Genomic DNA, 17027 nt, shown 5'->3' on the forward strand with positions numbered 1-17027 from the left:
TGCTACTTTTTAAGTATTCTAAATAATCTACATTTTTTGTTCTCAAGTGTAAAATCTATGTAACACTCCTTAATTAAATTTTACTCAAAACAATGTTAGTCTGTAACTAATCCAGTGTCAAAAAAATTACTCAATTATATATGGTTTTATTATAAACCTATTCATATTTTTTACCAATATACTACCAAACATTTGCAAAAATATAGGACAAAAAAAACAAAACATTATCTTCCTCGCCAAAAATAAATTGCACTTAGGCTTCAGCATTTTTAGCTATACAACTTTATTACTTTGAAGAACTTGACAACATTAGTTGCATTTTTAACAAAGTATGCAATTTTTGTATTCTTTCAGATAACAGATAGTCCTTTGAAGTCAAACATTCAATAATCAACTGCAACCACCAATCTTTTGGAATTAACACATTTTACAATTCTAACTTTCAGAAGTGAAATACATTAAGGTGCAAGATCATCTTGAGAAGATAACCACAAAAAGTGACTAACACCAAATAAAATTTCAAAGATCGCAAGGTTTTAAAAATAAAATTAATGTAAAGTAGGTACATTAATTGGTTATCTTGCTGTGACCTATATTGCCTCTTAGGTTGTTGCCATGTTACATTTGAAAAACTCCATCTTCAATTTTGACAACAGTAATTAAAATCTTTAAATCTAATGACTAAATTACTAAAATGACTGATCAAGGCTGCATTAAATGACAATATGGAACAATGAAAAGAGAGGAATCTTGTGCACCATATGACCTGGTTTCTTGATCAGTGCTGATTCAACCAACTATTGACAGACATATTAAGGATGACACGAAATTATATTATTTTTCATCATTTTATCATCATGGCAGAAAAAAAGAGACCTCTTTTGAAGTTGTATCCATCCATTTTATTTTCTGCTGTTTACTGGGAGGACTGTCATTCTCATTGTGAATGGGATTAACAGAGCCGCAAGGTTGCAAGATCAAGGATGACTGTTTCATCAGAGTCACAACGTGAAAATTCTGGTGCTGAATGTGTTGCAGTTTGATACACTGAGGTGGGAGAAAATGATGTTTCCAGAGTCCGGTGAGTTGATGTTGACCCCCGAGAACAGCTGGACAAAGTTCTCTCCTTAGAAGCTAGAAGTCACCAGAAAAAAAGTATAAAAAATGAATAAGTGAAATCCTTTGCACTGGTTGTCAGCCCAAAGTTTCATAGTGCTTTGGTAATAGTCAAAATGCAACATTCAGAAGGAACTTGGAATCAAGAAAAATCAAGCTTACCATTGCCAAATGTGATGGTCAATATGCCAGTACTGGTTCCTCAAATATTTCTGCATCCACCTCAGTTCCTGTGTCATCAAACACTGTGATGCCCTCAACGACAGGTGGAATGGAGAACTTCATGAAAGCTAGGGAGAAAACAACACATTTAAATTATCACTGAAATGTTTCAAATTTAGGATTTGCACTATCAGTTAACAAAACAAGACAGTGGTGAATATAACCCAGAATGGTTAGTTTAGAATCAACATTCAACTTAACCCATTTCAATTTTTATTATAAAACAGTTTTTGTACAGAAATATGGAAAAAGGCTCTCAGATACAGATAAATTTATTGCTCACTTCTACTTGGCTTCACTCAAGATGCAGACTGTAAAGAGCAGGACTGGCATACATCTAAACATCTTCAACCAAAATGTTGAACAGTCTTTCATTCACAATCACTGCTTACCAACATTCAAGAATTCTTCCAGGCTTGGTTCACTGATCGTCACATACTTCTGTTCCATATCTATTTTTGTTTTAATAAGCATGATGTTTTCTACAAATAATAATAATTAAAAAAATCAAATGGGAATTTCGAGCTAAATAAACAAATGTAAATTATTATTTTGATCTTTAACCTAACAGTCTAAAATAAAACCTATAATCGATATACCACAACAAACAAGGCAAAGATGAAACCTTATACAAAAAAATATATGGTTTTTACATACATTTTGGAGTGAATTACAGAGAGAATTTAAGTGCACCCTTCCATCAAACATTTTGACAGGTGGGCGGGACTTCCGGTGAGGGCGGGACTTCCGGTGGGGGGCATATGGGCGCCATGTGGTTGCCATGTGGGCAGGGGGGGTGTGTCCAAGGGGCGTAACAGTGGATGTTGATTGGTTGTCGTCATTAGGGGCGATACCTTAAATGAGTCAATTAAAACACAGGGGTGTGTTTAAGGGTGTTACGGGGAAGGCCTTAAATGAGCCAATTAAAACACACAGGGGTGTGTTTAAGGGTGTTATTAATAATCTGTATGTTTTTTTCAGGCGTTAATACATCTAAAAAACAAAACAACAAAAAAAAAGACATGCATCCTTTTATATTTTTAAAGGTATAATCAACTTAATGTTGACCTATCACATGAAATCCTAATAAAGGAACTGTGTAACCTGACAGAATTGTAAGTTAATTTTTGCTTTACAGCAGGACCTATTTGTTGAATATATGAGCCAGTCTAAATCCGTTCAAAATAGAAAAGACCTAAAAAAGTAAATAAAAAAAAATTGTGCTTCACTACATCGATGGAACGAGAAAAACCTTCAGCTTCAGCGTCAACATACTGGAAAAGCAGCTGAAAATAGGTAAGACGAATATCAGATTAACAGAAAAAAAAAGAACATCAGTATACTGTTTCCAAGTTACAAATTGACTAGCAATGATGTGTTTGTTTTTGAATCATGAGAGACTCCATTTTAGGAAAAAGGAATGATAATTTAAGTTACCTGTAGCTTTTCTAAAAAACATTTTTACTTTTTCATCTTAGAGTTACAGGGGGTTACAACTGTTAGGGGCAATGTCAGGAAAGGGGCAGTTAGGTCTGTTTCTTAGATAACATATCACCTTTGAACTCAAGAAGGGTTTTGGTCTTAAAAACATAGGCAGCTGAAATAGGTAAGACGAATATCAGATTAACAGAAAAAAAAAAGAACATCAGTATACTGTTTCCAAGTTACAAATTGACTAGCAATGATGTGTTTGTTTTTGAATCATGAGAGACTCCATTTTAGGAAAAAGGAATGATAATTTAAGTTACCTGTAGCTTTTCTAAAAAACATTTTTACTTTTTCATCTTAGAGTTACAGGGGGTTACAACTGTTAGGGGCGATGTCAGGAAGGGGCAGTTACGTCTGTTTCTTAGATAACATATCACCTTTGAACTCAAGAAGGGTTTTGGTCTTAAAAACATAGTCTTTGCAGTTGAGAGATAGAGGGGAGTACAAATGTTTCTGTACCTCTTAAAAAATCCAGATTGTCGTCATCCTCAAGCATTGACAGTGGATCAAAAAGGTGGTTTCAGGTTTCCAAGACTTGAGCTATCACCAAAAAAGTAATAGTAAGATCATTTAAACCCTCTAATATGCACTCAAACACAATCTCCTAAAGCAGTATACATTTCAAACTATGGCTCTATTAAATTTAATAGAATATGCATGGTAATCTCTGTTTAACTATAAATGACTTTTTTAAAGAAAATGAAATTGGAGTGCATCAGATTGTTAAAAAATTCTTCAAACTGTAAATAAGATAAATGTATACTATTAATAATGAATATTGTTTTGTACATAGTCCAGATTTATTAATCTATTGCATCACACAAAAGCAGAGGTCATTACAAGTTACTTTATTCTTTTAAATGTTTTTGTTTTATTATTATTGAATGGTTGTTGCATAGTCGTAACCAGGGTCTATTGAAAAGAAAAAACATTATAGTTGTTTTGTAGACAAATTCTTTTTATACACTCAAGCACAATTTTAATCAGTTATCAGTTTTGTATCAGTACAAGGATGTTTTTTTCTATGCTTCAATAGTACTCAGTGCAGAATTCTGTTTTTGCAGTATAATTTTGACAACATTCTGAAGATTCGCATTCTTGTACATAGTATAATTGCAACGACAATCGTTTTGGAAATTCTTTGAAATGCTGTGTGTACTGATTGCTGTCGCTTCATTTAAGAAAAATTGTATCTGCTAAATTTCTATGTCACTGACAATAAACATTTATTTACTTTGTGTATTTTAAACTGGTTTCTTATTCCTGTCATTTTTACATCTTTACAGTAAGTAATCCTCTATATTTAATTTAATTTTGAAACTTTGTTTTGTATAGACACCAACTTTGGTCATGTTGCAGTCACTTTGTAGTGTCATCTATTGTCAAAACAACTTCTGTGCATTTAGAAAGTTGTATACAATTGATTATATTTCATAGAGTGCATAATATTTTGGATCCATGCTTTTGTGTGCATTCTGCTAAGTAAATGCAATAAACAGATTTCTAGAGTTTATTCTTGTTTTTAAACTTGATTTACAATAACTCAATTGACTGTGAGAGTCAGTTGAGGTATTAGTATTTTTTAATGCTATTACAATTTCTTTACACAACTATTTAGCATACACTAAATTGCTAAGCAGATATATTAGAATGCACATGCAGTACTTTTACATAACACACTGGGATTTTAAAAACAAAACAGCAACCCACACATGGCTTAATTCTTCCCTCTCAAACTTTTAAGTTCTAAGGTTTTTCATATTTTGTACATATCTAGTAATTATGGTGTATGTTATTTTTCAAACTTTTTCACTTTGAATTAATATTTGTTTAGTAAAATCAGTGGTCTAACTTTTTTACGATTAAGGTTAGATTTCAATTCAATTCAATTTTATTAATTTTAGGAATATAGCACCAGTTCAGAGCAAATGTCATCTCAAGGCAGATGATAAAACAGAGAGTTCTAAGCATGTAGCTACAGTGGTAAGTAAGGACTCCATATTAACAAGAAAAACCTCTAGTAGAACCATGCTCAGTATAAGTGGCCATCTGCTGTGATTGGCTAGCTTTAGAGGGCAGAAAGTAAACAGAAAAAAAAAACACAGAAGCACCAGTCCAGGAGTAGTTTATTTGGGAAAGAATACAGCACACACCGTTAGTGACATCACTAATACCATTAGTAGTTCCATCTAAGAAACACAATAAAACAAGAAAGCACTGAGCCAGTAGTAGTATCAATGGGATAAGAAAATTAAGAGTAAATACCTGCAGCAATAGCTCACTGGCATTATCCTTGAAAGAGACAGTTAAAGACAAAATCCCTAGGCAGAGTGTATCTTCTATGAAAACAACAAGAATGAGAACATACACTTTATTAGATTATGACACACAACACAAATACACCACACAAAGGTTTCTATTTACTGCTGCAATTTCTAGTTATGATTAAAGTTCCTTGTCAGGTTAAACACAATTTTGTGGCCTCACACATTTAAGATAATAAAAGGAATAGAAGTGTTGCACATATATTTATTCTGAACTTTTGTTATTTTATTTAGAGAGCACTCACATGTTGCATTTCTAATTTAACAAATAAATATTAAAATCGTTTAGAATTTCTTCCTTTAGGAATTTCTTTCTTTAGGAAGTGGCATAGAGAAACACTTTTAGAATTTTGACATTTTCTTATGAAGAGATGGTAAAAAATATGAGGACAAGTAGAAGGAAAACTGCAGAAACAGAATATCCACATGCTCTTTCTAGTATTTTTTTAAGGAAACATTGAACTAAAGCAGAACCATCTGCTGGAAGAGGTATGGACAGTAGAGGCAGACAAGCCATTTGGGTGCTTTCTACCAAACTGGTTTGTGTGGCTTTAAAAATGTTTTTTATTGTTGGCATTTGCCCTTTGCTTAGCTAGATGAAAGAACAATGAGCAGGTTAATGGAGACCATTAACATATAAAAATATAGTGACAAGCATGTTCATGTTATTTTTACTTGTAACTGTTTTTTTTTTTAAGATGAACCTAATAAGCTATTAAAAACAAAAGCAATTCAACATAAATATAATGTCAAATAAACATTGGTATAAGACAAAATTATTGTCTCTTGTCCAACTGCTGTTTATTTCAATGCCACTTACCTCATAGTATATATATGTCAATAAACTGATCTACACTTCAGAGTTGTGCTGATTTCAGTTTAACCTTCTTGCTCATCACCAACATTGGATATTTTGAAACCTTATGAAGTTAATAAATACTACTTGAAAAGGTGTGTGTTACTCTTCTGCAGTGTAGTTTGACATTTTTAATCAAATGTTATAAAAGCCGATAAGTGGTGTTCTCAAACGGCACTTGTGAGTTGCTCAGTAACAAAACCAATTACTATTTCTTAATTCTATTTAGAGTTACCTTCACTGGTATGACAAAAACGTGTTTTTATTATTGAAATGTCATTAGTTCTTGACTAATTCTACAAACACATTCTGAAGTTTCAAATAATTTCTATAAATGAAATATACAACATTTGCTTACAGTTAACTGACTACACACCAGAATCAGGACATCTCTTCATAGCTTATAATGTTAGGCATATGTTGTACGCAGACCATGTCAATTACTATTTTCACTTAATATTAAAAGTTCTAAAAATTACATTAGCTTAGGAATTACCCTAGCTAATCAGCAACATTCACATTTGCCAAGTTATTTCTTCGTAAATAAGAATCATGAAAATGTGTTTTTTCAAAGATATCACACCTTATAATCCCATCACACTATTGAGTATGAGCCTTTTGTTTTTATTGCGTTAGAAGACATGATTCCACAATAAAATAACACTAACCAATCCTCTTCCTTACAGTTGGGCCAAAAATTATTCATATCCTGGAAAGTATAGATGTATATTTTTTTTCATTTAACTGAGAAGTTTGTTTCTCACATAAAAGGAAAAAGGCATCTCTCCAATGACAACAAAATAATTAAAATCTTTATAAAAAAATTGGCATGTTAAAATTTTTTTATGTTCTCAGTGTACATCCACAATGCTGAAAAGGAGTGTTTAAAACGTGGCAGAAGTAGTGGCAGAAGACATTTTGATGTATCCTAAAATCTCTTTAATGGCCTCATGTTTAGATTTACCTATCACGTGAATAGGATCCCACTACGGAGGCGAGAGCTGGTGTAAAGCAGCTGGTCTCCAAGCACTCTTTCTTCTCTGCCCCTCAATGTGTTGCAGTAGCAGGGCTTGTAAAACAAACCAAAAGTGTCTGAACCAATATAATCAGCACCTCTCTGACAGCATTCGTTTTTACTTCACTGTATGGCCATAAAAGTTGCATCTGAATTTGAACACAGCAATAGTGAATGACATCCGTGAATCAGTAATTCTGTGTTTAATTAATCTGTGGTTTCAAGGACTTTGATGTGTGACACAAAAAACGGAATTTTGGAACTGGAATTGAATTTTGGAATAGAAAATGAAAGTTATCAAAGGGAATTTTCAATACATAGCAAAGCAATTTTCAAAGCAAACAAATTCAGTTTAAAAGCCAAGGAATTCAGTTTCAAACCATTAAATTCATTTTAATGGTTTGAAACTAGGTAAAAAACTTTTATTTGGTGGAGACTGGACTTTAGCTGTGTGTCAGAGTCAGGGCATGAATCACTTGGTCTATTTTGTTTACTTCTATCTTCGCCAAATGTACCAAGAGTAGGAGAGTTAGCTCGCAGGAGATGAAGTGCTGCCATCAAAACTAAATTTGCCGCTTTTTAAAACCACAGATATCCTTGCGTGCTTTCTAGGTTTTAGCGGCATGGCTTTCTGTCCGCTGTCAGGAGCATGTGTTCACCTCCGTTCGAGTGCACCTAACTCAGTGTGTCAGTGTCACCGTTGGTGACACAGAGTATGATGAGTGTGTTTTCGTCCAGCTTTTGCCATGTTTGGCCATAGAAAGAAGAGTAGTGACAACACAGGGACAGAAATCCTTCACGACGTGATCCAATAAAACGAATGACATTAACTGTTAAACTATTACTACATGCTGTGATCCTCTTGGGGGCACGGCGGTCTGGTTGGTAGGGCGGGGTGCCCCCCTTGAATAGTGGTAGGTGAAACACTGCAGGTGCTTCCACAGATTAGAAGTATTCCGCCGCAGCCGTGCATATTGCATCATAAATATTTCTGCACAGCATTTTGAAATGGAGTTTCGACGAAAATTCAAACTGAAAGACTGGGGTGGTGTTCCAACTACAGGGGGATCACACTCCTCAGCCTCCCTGGTAAGGCCTACGCCAGGGTATTGGAGAGGAGAGTCCGGCCGATAGTCGAACCTCGGCTTCAGGAGGAGCAGTGTGGTTTTCGTCCCGGCCGTGGAACACTGGACCAGCTCTATACCCCCCACAGGGCATCACGAGGGACACAGTCGAATGCCTTCTCCAGGTCCACAAAACACATGTGAACCGGTTGGGCAAACTCCCATGAACCCTCGAGCACCCTGTAGAGGGTATAGAGCTGGTCCAGTGTTCCACGGCCGGGACAAGAACCACACTGCTCCTCCTGAAGCCGAGGTTCGACTATCGGTCAGACTCTCCTCTCCAATACCCTGGCGTAGGCCTTACCAGGGAGGCTGAGGAGTGTGATCCCCCTGTAGTTGGAACACCACCCCAGTCTTTCAGTTTGAATTTTCGTCGAAACTCCATTTCAAAATGCTGTGCAGAAATATTTATGATGCAATATGCACGGCTGCGGCGGAATACTTCTAATCTGTGGAAGCACCTGCAGTGTTTCACCTACCACTATTCAAGGGGGGCACCCCGCCCTACCAACCAGACCGCCGTGCCCCCAAGAGGATCACAGCATGTAGTAATAGTTTAACAGTTAATGTCATTCGTTTTATTGGATCACGTCGTGAAGGATTTCTGTCCCTGTGTTGTCACTACTCTTCTTTCTATGGCCAAACATGGCAAAAGCTGGACGAAAACACACTCATCATACTCTGTGTCACCAACGGTGACACTGACACACTGAGTTAGGTGCACTCGAACGGAGGTGAACACATGCTCCTGACAGCGGACAGAAAGCCATGCCGCTAAAACCTAGAAAGCACGCAAGGATATCTGTGGTTTTAAAAAGCGGCAAATTTAGTTTTGATGGCAGCACTTCATCTCCTGCGAGCTAACTCTCCTACTCTTGGTACATTTGGCGAAGATAGAAGTAAACAAAATAGACCAAGTGATTCATGCCCTGACTCTGACACACAGCTAAAGTCCAGTCTCCACCAAATAAAAGTTTTTTACCTAGTTTCAAACCATTAAAATGAATTTAATGGTTTGAAACTGAATTCCTTGGCTTTTAAACTGAATTTGTTTGCTTTGAAAATTGCTTTGCTATGTATTGAAAATTCCATTTGATAACTTTCATTTTCTATTCCAAAATTCAATTCCAGTTCCAAAATTCCGTTTTTTGTGTCACACATCAAAGTCCTTGAAACCACAGATTAATTAAACACAGAATTACTGATTCACGGATGTCATTCACTATTGCTGTGTTCAAATTCAGATGCAACTTTTATGGCCATACAGTGAAGTAAAAACGAATGCTGTCAGAGAGGTGCTGATTATATTGGTTCAGACACTTTTGGTTTGTTTTACAAGCCCTGCTACTGCAACACATTGAGGGGCAGAGAAGAAAGAGTGCTTGGAGACCAGCTGCTTTACACCAGCTCTCGCCTCCGTAGTGGGATCCTATTCACGTGATAGGTAAATCTAAACATGAGGCCATTAAAGAGATTTTAGGATACATCAAAATGTCTTCTGCCACTACTTCTGCCACGTTTTAAACACTCCTTTTCAGCATTGTGGATGTACACTGAGAACATAAAAAAATTTTAACATGCCAATTTTTTTATAAAGATTTTAATTATTTTGTTGTCATTGGAGAGATGCCTTTTTCCTTTTATGTGAGAAACAAACTTCTCAGTTAAATGAAAAAAAATATACATCTATACTTTCCAGGATATGAATAATTTTTGGCCCAACTGTAAGGAAGAGGATTGGTTAGTGTTATTTTATTGTGGAATCATGTCTTCTAACGCAATAAAAACAAAAGGCTCATACTCAATAGTGTGATGGGATTATAAGGTGTGATATCTTTGAAAAAACACATTTTCATGATTCTTATTTACGAAGAAATAACTTGGCAAATGTGAATGTTGCTGATTAGCTAGGGTAATTCCTAAGCTAATGTAATTTTTAGAACTTTTAATATTAAGTGAAAATAGTAATTGACATGGTCTGCGTACAACATATGCCTAACATTATAAGCTATGAAGAGATGTCCTGATTCTGGTGTGTAGTCAGTTAACTGTAAGCAAATGTTGTATATTTCATTTATAGAAATTATTTGAAACTTCAGAATGTGTTTGTAGAATTAGTCAAGAACTAATGACATTTCAATAATAAAAACACGTTTTTGTCATACCAGTGAAGGTAACTCTAAATAGAATTAAGAAATAGTAATTGGTTTTGTTACTGAGCAACTCACAAGTGCCGTTTGAGAACACCACTTATCGGCTTTTATAACATTTGATTAAAAATGTCAAACTACACTGCAGAAGAGTAACACACACCTTTTCAAGTAGTATTTATTAACTTCATAAGGTTTCAAAATATCCAATGTTGGTGATGAGCAAGAAGGTTAAACTGAAATCAGCACAACTCTGAAGTGTAGATCAGTTTATTGACATATATATACTATGAGGTAAGTGGCATTGAAATAAACAGCAGTTGGACAAGAGACAATAATTTTGTCTTATACCAATGTTTATTTGACATTATATTTATGTTGAATTGCTTTTGTTTTTAATAGCTTATTAGGTTCATCTTAAAAAAAAAAACAGTTACAAGTAAAAATAACATGAACATGCTTGTCACTATATTTTTATATGTTAATGGTCTCCATTAACCTGCTCATTGTTCTTTCATCTAGCTAAGCAAAGGGCAAATGCCAACAATAAAAAACATTTTTAAAGCCACACAAACCAGTTTGGTAGAAAGCACCCAAATGGCTTGTCTGCCTCTACTGTCCATACCTCTTCCAGCAGATGGTTCTGCTTTAGTTCAATGTTTCCTTAAAAAAATACTAGAAAGAGCATGTGGATATTCTGTTTCTGCAGTTTTCCTTCTACTTGTCCTCATATTTTTTACCATCTCTTCATAAGAAAATGTCAAAATTCTAAAAGTGTTTCTCTATGCCACTTCCTAAAGAAAGAAATTCCTAAAGGAAGAAATTCTAAACGATTTTAATATTTATTTGTTAAATTAGAAATGCAACATGTGAGTGCTCTCTAAATAAAATAACAAAAGTTCAGAATAAATATATGTGCAACACTTCTATTCCTTTTATTATCTTAAATGTGTGAGGCCACAAAATTGTGTTTAACCTGACAAGGAACTTTAATCATAACTAGAAATTGCAGCAGTAAATAGAAACCTTTGTGTGGTGTATTTGTGTTGTGTGTCATAATCTAATAAAGTGTATGTTCTCATTCTTGTTGTTTTCATAGAAGATACACTCTGCCTAGGGATTTTGTCTTTAACTGTCTCTTTCAAGGATAATGCCAGTGAGCTATTGCTGCAGGTATTTACTCTTAATTTTCTTATCCCATTGATACTACTACTGGCTCAGTGCTTTCTTGTTTTATTGTGTTTCTTAGATGGAACTACTAATGGTATTAGTGATGTCACTAACGGTGTGTGCTGTATTCTTTCCCAAATAAACTACTCCTGGACTGGTGCTTCTGTGTTTTTTTTTTCTGTTTACTTTCTGCCCTCTAAAGCTAGCCAATCACAGCAGATGGCCACTTATACTGAGCATGGTTCTACTAGAGGTTTTTCTTGTTAATATGGAGTCCTTACTTACCACTGTAGCTACATGCTTAGAACTCTCTGTTTTATCATCTGCCTTGAGATGACATTTGCTCTGAACTGGTGCTATATTCCTAAAATTAATAAAATTGAATTGAATTGAAATCTAACCTTAATCGTAAAAAAGTTAGACCACTGATTTTACTAAACAAATATTAATTCAAAGTGAAAAAGTTTGAAAAATAACATACACCATAATTACTAGATATGTACAAAATATGAAAAACCTTAGAACTTAAAAGTTTGAGAGGGAAGAATTAAGCCATGTGTGGGTTGCTGTTTTGTTTTTAAAATCCCAGTGTGTTATGTAAAAGTACTGCATGTGCATTCTAATATATCTGCTTAGCAATTTAGTGTATGCTAAATAGTTGTGTAAAGAAATTGTAATAGCATTAAAAAATACTAATACCTCAACTGACTCTCACAGTCAATTGAGTTATTGTAAATCAAGTTTAAAAACAAGAATAAACTCTAGAAATCTGTTTATTGCATTTACTTAGCAGAATGCACACAAAAGCATGGATCCAAAATATTATGCACTCTATGAAATATAATCAATTGTATACAACTTTCTAAATGCACAGAAGTTGTTTTGACAATAGATGACACTACAAAGTGACTGCAACATGACCAAAGTTGGTGTCTATACAAAACAAAGTTTCAAAATTAAATTAAATATAGAGGATTACTTACTGTAAAGATGTAAAAATGACAGGAATAAGAAACCAGTTTAAAATACACAAAGTAAATAAATGTTTATTGTCAGTGACATAGAAATTTAGCAGATACAATTTTTCTTAAATGAAGCGACAGCAATCAGTACACACAGCATTTCAAAGAATTTCCAAAACGATTGTCGTTGCAATTATACTATGTACAAGAATGCGAATCTTCAGAATGTTGTCAAAATTATACTGCAAAAACAGAATTCTGCACTGAGTACTATTGAAGCATAGAAAAAAACATCCTTGTACTGATACAAAACTGATAACTGATTAAAATTGTGCTTGAGTGTATAAAAAGAATTTGTCTACAAAACAACTATAATGTTTTTTCTTTTCAATAGACCCTGGTTACGACTATGCAACAACCATTCAATAATAATAAAACAAAAACATTTAAAAGAATAAAGTAACTTGTAATGACCTCTGCTTTTGTGTGATGCAATAGATTAATAAATCTGGACTATGTACAAAACAATATTCATTATTAATAGTATACATTTATCTTATTTACAGTTTGAAGAATTTTTTAACAATCTGATGCACTCCAATTTCATTTTCTTTAAAAAAGTCATTTATAGTTAAACAGAGATTACCATGCATATTCTATTAAATTTAATAGAGCCATAGTTTGAAATGTATACTGCTTTAGGAGATTGTGTTTGAGTGCATATTAGAGGGTTTAAATGATCTTACTATTACTTTTTTGGTGATAGCTCAAGTCTTGGAAACCTGAAACCACCTTTTTGATCCACTGTCAATGCTTGAGGATGACGACAATCTGGATTTTTTAAGAGGTACAGAAACATTTGTACTCCCCTCTATCTCTCAACTGCAAAGACTATGTTTTTAAGACCAAAACCCTTCTTGAGTTCAAAGGTGATATGTTATCTAAGAAACAGACGTAACTGCCCCTTTCCTGACATTGCCCCTAACAGTTGTAACCCCCTGTAACTCTAAGATGAAAAAGTAAAAATGTTTTTTAGAAAAGCTACAGGTAACTTAAATTATCATTCCTTTTTCCTAAAATGGAGTCTCTCATGATTCAAAAACAAACACATCATTGCTAGTCAATTTGTAACTTGGAAACAGTATACTGATGTTCTTTTTTTTTCTGTTAATCTGATATTCGTCTTACCTATTTTCAGCTGCTTTTCCAGTATGTTGACGCTGAAGCTGAAGGTTTTTCTCGTTCCATCGATGTAGTGAAGCACAATTTTTTTTTATTTACTTTTTTAGGTCTTTTCTATTTTGAACGGATTTAGACTGGCTCATATATTCAACAAATAGGTCCTGCTGTAAAGCAAAAATTAACTTACAATTCTGTCAGGTTACACAGTTCCTTTATTAGGATTTCATGTGATAGGTCAACATTAAGTTGATTATACCTTTAAAAATATAAAAGGATGCATGTCTTTTTTTTTGTTGTTTTGTTTTTTAGATGTATTAACGCCTGAACAAAACATACAGATTATTAATAACACCCTTAAACACACCCCTGTGTGTTTTAATTGGCTCATTTAAGGCCTTCCCCGTAACACCCTTAAACACACCCCTGTGTTTTAATTGACTCATTTAAGGTATCGCCCCTAATGACGACAACCAATCAACATCCACTGTTACGCCCCTTGGACACACCCCCCCTGCCCACATGGCAACCACATGGCGCCCATATGCCCCCCACCGGAAGTCCCGCCCTCACCGGAAGTCCCGCCCACCTGTCAAAATGTTTGATGGAAGGGTGCACTTAAATTCTCTAATTACCCATACCAAATTACCAGCGGATTGCAACACTCTTTCCTGTTTATGACAGGTGTACGCAGAAATATGACTGATGATTGGATATATGAAGACCACATCGTCTTGCACAACCCTCACGACTAGAATCTCTGTTTAGGTAGACAATTAATAAAAATGTAGCAGAAGGAATCTATCAGAACCTAACGGTGTAATGTGTATTATAAAAATAATTATACAATGAGAAAGATAAATGTATCATGACCAAACACTGGATGTTTAAAGTAAAAAGTTTCTTAAATCAGTTTTACAACTACAATTATAGGCTACCTTAATTTTGGTCTCCATATGTATGAATTATGATATGACTGGTTATTTGGACACTTCACATAATACGCCTTGTCTCTTAGCACTGTGCTTTATAGCTTTTCATGAAAGAAATCATAATGTATTGCATGATATAAATACCAATCTTGAGTTATTTTTACTATGCGCTTCAGAAAATGATGCGTTTAGCAGTGACAGGGCAGAAAATGTTGTGTAATTACGGTACCCTAACCAGATATTATTTTTCCTAAATTACTTTAAAGGAACCGCCAATCATGTAGTTGCTTATTGCTTGAGGATTATTTAACGTTCGTTGAAAAATGTCCGTAGAAATAAGCTTAACTTTTATCAAATACACTTAAAAGGTGAAATAGCTAAGATTTAATTAAGTAACACCAACGATACTGCTGTTTCAGAGGAACCTCGTTGCGCTCAGCTCCCACCGAAGGAGTTTCCCTCAACGCAAATTAAAAACGTAACCCGAGGTTTGCTCATTACAACTTGGTTTGGAGCTCCAGCCAGGTGCATGTAGTCAATCCCCCAAATCAGTCCCCAAGTATTTTATAGGTTCCTATCAATGTTAAGAAGCGTAGTGACCAGTTAATGCAACATTATGTCTAAAATGCCATTTTTATTTAATGCTAAATAGGATAACACTTTGCAGGTTTAAGCTAGCTAACAACTCCTTACATACATTCATGAAAAGCAATTTTTTTTTCTCACAGAAACAAGTTCCTTCTGAACACCATGTTATTTTATTATGTTGCTTTAACTATAAGGACAGTGAAAATTTGGAAAATAATTGAAAATTGAGAAAAACTTACCAACACTTTTCAGCAAGGTGGAGAAGTTGAAAATGGCGCTGAGAAAATTCTGGTCAGTCTGGCACGAAGTGGAAGGAGGCGGAGCTTTTCAGAGTACTTTTTAACACTCAGTTTGAAGAATTTCCATTAACACTGAATTATGGTGTTGTATTAACTCCGACAGAGTGTATTTTCTTTGACACTTGATAAATTACAATGTAAAGAGTTATTTTTACAAAACCTATTTTAACTCTGAATATTTACACCAACACTGCAGAACATAAGGAGACATTTTACACTCACTGTTGTTGAATTGACTCTTATGTAGTTAACATGCTCTGACACTGCTTATTTGACACTGAGGATTTTACTGTGTGTTTATGTCTTCCCTCTCTCATCTTTTCTGGAGGAACCATCTACATAGACTATCTTGTCCTGTACCAGGGGTTGATCCTGCAAATCACTTCTACTTTTTGCTTGTTTTTCTGCTAATTCTTGACAATCATGTTGAATTCCATCTTCAGGTGTGGGTAACAATGTTGCTGAGTTTAAGGTGGTGCACCTTTCTATAGTTAAGTGTGGTTGTGACAGTAAAGTTGACATGCAGGACAAATGTCTGGCAGGTGATAGAAAGGTCATATTTGTTTGCAGTAATAATGCTGAAACTGCATGGAGAACTCTTAAAGTTAAAGGGTGAAATAACACTATTGTGGCACTGACTCCAACTGCCATTGAGGCTGCAATTACAGCTTTCACACAATGTGGTTGCGCACACGCAACACTATCTAGTTTTGAAGAGAAATAGGCTATTGGTTTCATTTTATCTCCATGTTGTTGAACCAGAACTGAAGTCATAAAATGTCCCTTGCAATCTACCATCTGAACAAACGGTTTACTATAATCTGGTAATGCTAAAGTAGTACTGGAAACTAGAACTTATTTTATGTTGGTAAACGCTTCTTCAGCTTCTACACTCCATTTCAGTTCAGACGTTATTTTCAGCTCTTCCTCATACATTAATTTGTTTAATGGAGTTACTATTTCTGCATAATTTGGGACCCAATTTCTACAATAATTAGTTAGTCCAAGGAAGGACATCATTTGCTTTTTTTGTTACTGGTTTTGGAACTTGTAATATTGCAGTCTTTCTTTCTTCTACAATTGTGCGTCCCCCTGCGCTAAGATTGTGGCCTAGGTATTTAACCTCATTTTTACACAAATGAAGTTTCTTTTTACTGACTTGGTGTCCCTCTTCTGTTAATGTTTTAATAATGCTATTGTGTCATTTTTACAGGTCTCCTCATGAGGAGAGGCTAATAGCACATCATCAACATATAGTAAAACCTGACTACCTCCTGGAGGGTCAATCTTGGCTATGCTTGCACTCATTACCTGAGAGTATATAGTTGAACTTTCACAGTAGCCTTGAGGTAGTCTGGTATAAGTATATCTTTGTCCCTCAAAAGTGAACGCAAACCAGAACTGACTATTTTTATCTATAGGTACAGAGAAAAATGCATTGCTAATATCAACTACAGTAAATATTCTAGAATCTGGTCTTTGGGAATTTAATAATGTATAAGGATCAGGAACACACGGTGCTCTCTGAACAATTGCATTGTTAACTGCCTGTAGGTCTTGCACCATGCGGCATCCTGCTGATGGAGCTTGTTTTTTAACTGG

At 34.8% G+C, this 17027-nt stretch overlaps 3 long non-coding RNA genes across 3 annotated transcripts; 1 reads left to right on the forward strand and 2 right to left on the reverse strand.

Annotated features, from left to right (window-relative positions):
• Positions 1-264: 264 nt before the first annotated feature.
• LOC124876761 lies at positions 265-15504 on the reverse strand. The gene is made up of 3 exons (XR_007040367.1): positions 15366-15504; positions 1279-1406; positions 265-1134 (listed from the first exon to the last, which is right to left on the reverse strand). It is a non-coding gene; the product is annotated as an uncharacterized LOC124876761 (long non-coding RNA).
• LOC124876763 lies at positions 3308-7158 on the reverse strand. Its single transcript, XR_007040369.1, has 2 exons — positions 6971-7158; positions 3308-5165 (listed from the first exon to the last, which is right to left on the reverse strand). It is a non-coding gene; the product is annotated as an uncharacterized LOC124876763 (long non-coding RNA).
• Positions 9402-13252, forward strand: LOC124876762. Its single transcript, XR_007040368.1, has 2 exons — positions 9402-9589; positions 11395-13252. It is a non-coding gene; the product is annotated as an uncharacterized LOC124876762 (long non-coding RNA).
• Positions 15505-17027: the final 1523 nt, after the last annotated feature.

Source organism: Girardinichthys multiradiatus, chromosome 11, assembly GCF_021462225.1.
Source record: "Girardinichthys multiradiatus isolate DD_20200921_A chromosome 11, DD_fGirMul_XY1, whole genome shotgun sequence".
NCBI lineage: Eukaryota > Metazoa > Chordata > Actinopteri > Cyprinodontiformes > Goodeidae > Girardinichthys > Girardinichthys multiradiatus.